This window comes from Elephantulus edwardii, unplaced genomic scaffold (genome assembly GCF_000299155.1).
Source record: "Elephantulus edwardii isolate Elephantulus edwardi_28Jun2011 unplaced genomic scaffold, EleEdw1.0 scaffold00086, whole genome shotgun sequence".
In the NCBI taxonomy this organism is placed as follows: Eukaryota; Metazoa; Chordata; class Mammalia; order Macroscelidea; family Macroscelididae; genus Elephantulus; species Elephantulus edwardii.
In genome coordinates this window covers 3,624,530-3,631,302 of record NW_006399836.1, presented here as the reverse complement: position 1 = coordinate 3,631,302, position 6,773 = coordinate 3,624,530, and the positions used below count along the sequence as shown (strand labels likewise).

The following is a 6,773-nucleotide window of genomic DNA, read 5'->3' as shown; positions in this document are numbered from 1 at the left end:
TCTTTTCTTTGCTAGATGGTCCTTTGACTGATCCAACTATGAACAGTGGCACTGTGGCAAACCAGATGATGCCGTGGATAACTCCACAACCTGGTAGGTTGATGAAAGAGAGCCATTGGCCCACCCCGAGTTTTTTCAGAATATCTGGTACACTGCATTATTATGCTTTCCATGGCTGGTATCAGCGGCAAGTCTTATCATAATCACCTACTTGATGACCCAGAATGCCTCTTGGAATTTGCTCTCGGGGGGAATAGACAGTTAGGAGCAGGCTTGTAGTCAGGTCAAGAGGCCAAATGACTTTAAATAATCAATCAAGCATCCTGTTACAAACAGTTGGCCTGGGTAGAAATTATTACCTTTAATTTAAAAACCAAAAGTGAATTAATAGTATCCTCTTATTGCTGCTGTCAATTAAACAATTCATTTATAAATCTAAAGTTAAGAGAGTTTTTAAGAGTTTTTATTATGATAAAATTGATACCAAGTCAGAAAGCATAAATCTGCACTTCAGTTTATCACTTAAAAGTGAAAGTGTTGAGAATAATGTCTGTGTTCACAGGTTTGAGTCAGTTTGGCCAGATAAATATGGGACAGCCTGGAACTCTCAACCAGGTCAGTTTTTACTTCCCTGGGGAATCTTTTTAACCTTTATCTGTCATGAAAAAAATCTTTTGTTATACTGGGTGAAATATCTAAGTCAAAAGAGGACAAATTTTCCATAGGGCCACTATTGTAAAACAAGACTGATAACGAGGTTGAGGGAAGACTGTGAAAGAGGAGATAATGTGTACTGCATTGAAATAGATGAGGGAGAGAACTGTATGAAAGGGATATAAGATTAGGTATTATTGTCATGACAACAGTCCAGAATAAAGGCTGCATAGTGGAGGGGACTTGCGAGAGGGATTGTATAACAATGAAAAAAATTGTTCTTTTAGTTTTCAAAGAGAAGAGTGAATTCAGGGGAAGGGTTGGGAGTGAGAAAAGTGCAACAATGAATGAATGGCAATCCAAAGTCTCTGTAAACTTTCATTAACATTACTCCCCCCCTTTTTTTAAATCCCCTAGAAATTTCATCTCTATAGCTTAGAAAGAATCTTTATGATACTGTAAGGAATAATAGACTGGGGTTGGAGAGAATTCCCGTAAAGAATTTTGTACCCCAATAAAAAAAGCCTAACCCCTGAATATAATTCTTAGATTCATTATGATAAGTGTGTAAACTGCAGTGTAATATAGGTAATACTTTTTATAACGGCATGAAAGCTGGTCAAGGCCTTAAATGCTGGGGGGGGGGGGGAATAAGAATTTCTTAAAAATATATCATGGAGTGCCATAAAGAACAAGGAATTATGTATTGGAGAACGTGCAGCCAGAGTGCTTTTTGGAGGCAAAGATGATAAAGCTTTACTTCACATACTTTGGATATGTTAGGAGGAGAGGAGAGGAGAGGTATGTTTCTTGGAGGGGAGAGGGCCATGATGCTGAGAAAGGTCGGCAAACGAGAGAAAAACCTCGACCAGGTGGATTGACACAGTGACTGCCACAGTGGGCTTTAGGGTGTTGGGAAGTGTGAGGATAGGACAGAGCTCATACCTGTTTTTCATAGGTTCACTGTGGGTCATAGTAGACAGCACCTAACAACATATCATTTGTTGTTTTTTGTGTTGGTTCCCCCCTACTCTGTGGTGTGTGGTCACATTGAGATTATGACATTTGAACTAGATGATTCGCATGCCCTCCCTTGAGGTTTGCTGCACGCATTTTAGAAATAAAATGCTTTCCTCCGTACAGCGTTTGTACACCACCTCAGTGACCAGGTTTGGCCCTGTTTGGGATACCATACTGGAGTCTCCTACTCTGTGGTTTAACACCAGCACCAAGATGAGTAGAGCATTCACTCTCCTCACTTGTTCACTCTCCGTTTCTTGTTGGAGTTTATTGGCATTTGTATACTGCACCAGGCGCCCTTGTCCTTCCGCACTCTATTTCTTGAGCAGAGGTAGTTGTTCTGCCATTTACTTCCTCACGCCAGTTCTCCCTTCTTTGTTCAGTAATTCTACCTATTGTGTTTTTGAAGCATGGTAACATGGTTTTCATCTCTGGTTTTTTGCAGCCTATGGGATGTGGATCTTGTATGCCGCAGCCTTCCAGACAGAACCAGTTTCTCCTGCCAACCGTGTTCACTGCACAGGGAATGAACTTATCAAATATGCCTTTGGGGCAATCCAGCGGTCAAGCTCCAGTGTCCCAAGTATGTTTCAGATGTGGATTTTTGGGGGATACTTTACCCAGAGTTCTGAAACGTCTTTATACAGGTTTTTTGTATAGTGAACAGTTACCACAAATAATGGCTAATGGTTAATTTTTTTAAAAAAAACCTAGTTATGAGCATAGTCTTTCTTTCTCTTCTTTTTTTTGAAAGGGAGCTCAGGAGACTTTATTAAGGGGTCTGCAGGACAGGATTCCTTGGTCTTCAGAGAGAGAAATAGGCAGAGGGACAGACCAGGGAAGTACCGCACCCCAAAGTGGATTAGAGCAGGTTTTATAGGGAGGGAAGAGAGGAACATTCCACTGTGGTTTAGCCAGGTGGGTGGTCTCCTAGGGAGGGAAAGGAGGGGGACACCAAGGGAGTTGAGGCCATTCATTCCATTTGTTGACGTGTTGATATTCCTTGAATCCTTTATTCTCCCTTTGACCTTGGTTGTGGCTGGACATCCCAGCCTCTTTAGTGAGAAAAAGGGCAATATATTCTTTGTGGCTACTTCCTGCTGAATAGGGGTGAAGATCTGGGGCTCCGAGGCTGGATTAGGATGGCCAGGGACCAGTAGTCAGGGAAGGATATGGATGTTAACGGCAGTTGGTTTAAGCTGGTCATTTCTTTTTTTTTTTTTTTAATATTTAAAAAAAATAATTTTTAATTATTTGTGTGTGTGTGTGTACTGTCAAATTGAATCAGACTGGTATAGGAGGAGATTGCTCCCTCCTTCCTGCAGCAGAGCATCTGGTGGATTTGAACCACGTACCTCTGGGATTGCAGTGCAGCTTCTTGCCAGTAGGCCACTAGAGCTCCTTTAAGCTGGTCATTTATTGTTTTTGTCAGTATAGTTACTTGCAAATGTGGTTTCCAGGAACACTCAGGAGATGAGAATGCCAACAGTGCCACAGTTCTGGTATATTCTTTTCTGAATGTGAAGTAATTACTCTGTGGCTTGGCTGTGAAGGAGAAAATATGTTAAAATGAATAATTAAAACTTGTAAATACTGGCTTGTGGCGGCCAAGCGTTCATAGCAGCGTCGCTTTTTTTTTTTTGACAGTTTTATAACTTTATTTGACAAACAGCTATTAGTTTTCATCCACATTGACGGTCTGTAGATTTCTGAAAGTGGTGACAGGTACACAGGTAACCAGTGTACACAGCTTGTTTGGGGAATCTTCACCTCATTACGTTTTCTGGACAACTGTACACGGATGTGGTATGGGACATTCCTTATTCCTTTGGCCCAGACGGCTTTGTTAAGCCTGGTGTCGATGCGAACATCTGGTGTTTCCATCTCCTTCATGACAAATTTCCGGATCTACTTTAGTGCCCGAGGAGCACGCTTCTTAAATCCCACTCCATGGATGCGCTTGTGAATGTTGATGGTGTCCTCTCTGGTCACCACTTCGTTGATGGCAGAATGGCCTTTCTTCTTCTCACCACCCTTCTTTGCAGGGGCCATTTACAGTGCCAGATAGCGACGTCGCTTTTTGATCCTTCGATGTCGGCTCTTCCTATCATTGTGAAGCAGAATTCACCAAGCATTGGATTGTTCACCCACTAATTTAAAAAACAAAAACAACTTGTAAATAGCTAACATGCTTATTAAAATGAACTCTTATGGAAGCTACAGAAGAACTGGCTAAACAAGAGTGTAGATTTTATCCTCTCTCATGCCCTGCTAGTGTCTGTGGTCATTCTGTTAAATGATCTGACAACTGCTTTCTTTCACTATGTTACTGGTTTTAAGAATCAGAGATTTCGGGAGCAGGGTTGGTAAGAGAAAAGTTTCCTGGACCCGCTACGCCTGTGCAAGGCTTGCAATTGTGAATCCCAGACCCCAGCTCCTGTACGTACCCTGCACCCCTCCCAAATGACAGGGCTTGCCCTCCGAGGAGAACCAGATCCTGCAGCCGCTGGGACCTGCCCAATTTTATTGAATACTTTCAAAGCTTAATGAAGGAAATAAAAAACACAAGGATGCTATTTTTTTTTTTTTAATTTTTACTGTATTATTTTTACGTGTACCGTCAAATTGGATCAGACTGGTATAGGAGGAGATTGCCCCCTCCTTCTCCAGCAGAGCACCTGGTGGATTTGAACTGCATACTTTGGGATTGCAGTGCAGCCATCTTGCCACTAGGCCACCAGAACTCCCTTATGGACACTATTTATTCAAAGGACTAATGTATACTTTTTTTCCTCTACTTTTAAATCTGTTTCACTGCGTCATCCAGTACATTTCCTGTACTCTTTTTTTCCGGAAGATTTTGATGACGGAGAAGGAGCAGAAAGCGTTTCTTCTTGTTCAATCTCTTTTTCCAATTTTATCAAACCAGGAGGCTCTACACCATACCTGGCTGCAATCCAGCCAAGCTCTAGCAAACAGACACACTTCTCTGGGCTGCTTGTGGAGGACCAAACCTTCCGATTCAAAGAGGCATGTTTCATCCACATACAAATCTCTGCACCAGGATAAGAAATTTGCTGTATTGTCTCTGGCAAAAAAGGAGCCTGGTGGTGCACTGGCTTTGCATGGAATCTTCTTCAAGGGCAGACTCTTTATGGGCTTGTTAGCTTCCACACTTTCTTTGAATTTCTCCTGCATAGTTTCTGCAAGCTCGCAGAGCAAGGCACCATTATCCAACTTCTCCATAAAACTTTCTGCTGTCATCTCCTTCCCTAACAGATTGGTTAACCACAAGGCCAGATCTTCTTTCATCGGTAGCAAATTAGCTTCATGTCTGCTGGCCAGCCATTGGCTATACTGATGCATATCAGAGAGGCCAGGTCAACTGTGTACCTTTGGGCTTAGAGCAGTGCACATTATTTATCCTCTTGTAATACCATTCCTTGCGCACATATTGATGGATGACATCATGACGCAGAGGTTTGTATTAATTGCAAGAACGCCTCAGTATTTGAATCACTCCATCTTTCAAAGTCTTTTATGCTTCCCGAGTTTTCCCAAATCAGTAGTCGCACTGGAGCTGTAAGGACTTGCTTCAAATGAAGTTTCCTGACTGGACTAATGTATACTTTGTGCCCTCCATCACCGCTTCTTCTAACCAGAGACCAAAGGAAGTAGATGGCATTCATACCCTTATGGTTTATGATGACCAGGATGATATAGAAGGTCTGGATTAGCATGGATAAAAATCCAGAAAAAAATTAATAGAAGAAAGAAGAACCAAACTTACTAGACTCGAGGACTGCCCCAGATTAAAACTTATCCCCTAACTTGACACTGAAGACACTTTCAGGGACCACCTCTCCTCCAGTAATGCTATGCACCATCTAAGGGGTTTTCAGAGGCAGTAAAATGCCCCAGAAAGAGATGCCCATCTTTCTCCCAAGAAGCAGCTGGTGGATTAGAACACTATGGCTTTGAGTTGGCACCACCCCTCCTTACCACTGGCCACCAGAGCTCCCATAACATAAACAGATGTGTAGAAGGAACAGCTAACACCTGTGAAGAATGCACTTCTTAGAACACTCACCTGTAGAAGTTTAAAAGGGCAACATTTCCCAAAACCAAAGTGGAGAAGGAAGGGGAAATGCACGGATGGAAACAGAAAAACGAATAAGGGAATAGGGACACGTTCTAGAGCTTGCACTTAGTGTCACAAAATAATTTATGTATGAAAATTATTAAGTAAACTTTCGTTAAAGCACATTTGTTATGAACAAAAAAAAGAACTAAAGATTTGCCCCATAGTAAACAGACTTTTGACACCTTTTTTAAAATGAACGTTTACAGAGACTTTGGATTTCCATTCATTCCTTGTTGCAGTTTTCTCCCTGTCACCTCTCCCCCATTTTGACACATTTTTGACATTTAGATATACTTGCTGGTTTTATCAGATTAGTTTGTGTCCTAAATGTATACAGCATGTCTATATAAAAATGGCTGTAATTCTGCTCTGAATTGACTTCATTTTTTTTAAACAGGCACAAATGTCCAGTTCTTTCTGCCCTGTGAACTCTCCGATACTGCTTCCAGCTGCTCAAGGGAGTCACATTCATTGCCTCTCATTCCTTCAGCCACCACTGCATCAGAATTCACCCTTACCTGTATCATGTTGGACCTCCCATCACACACCTCCAAGCATAGGGGCCCAGCAGGCACCAGCAGCTGCAATTCCAGCTCCTGTTCCTACTCCTCCAGCCATGCAGCCTGGGCCACCGTCTCAGGTTCCTCCAAGGCAGGCACCCATGCCAACAGCCACACAGCTTCCACCACAAGTGCAGCCTTCAATTCCTGCTGCTCCACCCGCTGAGCCACCCCAGCAGCAGCCACTCTCACAGCAGAGTACGGCAGCCTCCGTTCCCACCCCAACGGCACCATTGCTTCCTCCACAGCCTACAACTCCAGTAAGCACAGATGAGGGCTTCAGGGGGTTGGGTCACTTGACTGTCATGTTACAGTACTACTGGGGTCTTTCTTATTTCAGCGTCTCTTGTTATCTCACCAGTTAGACCGAAGTTTGTTTTTAATTAGGGACTCCT

At 42.7% G+C, this 6,773-nt stretch overlaps 2 pseudogenes; one reads left to right on the top strand and one right to left on the bottom strand.

Annotated features, from left to right (window-relative positions):
- LOC102844357 overlaps positions 1-6,773 on the top strand; it is an 89,998-nt pseudogene that overhangs the window by 61,131 nt on the left and 22,094 nt on the right.
- Positions 4,475-5,091, bottom strand: LOC102865935 (annotated as a pseudogene).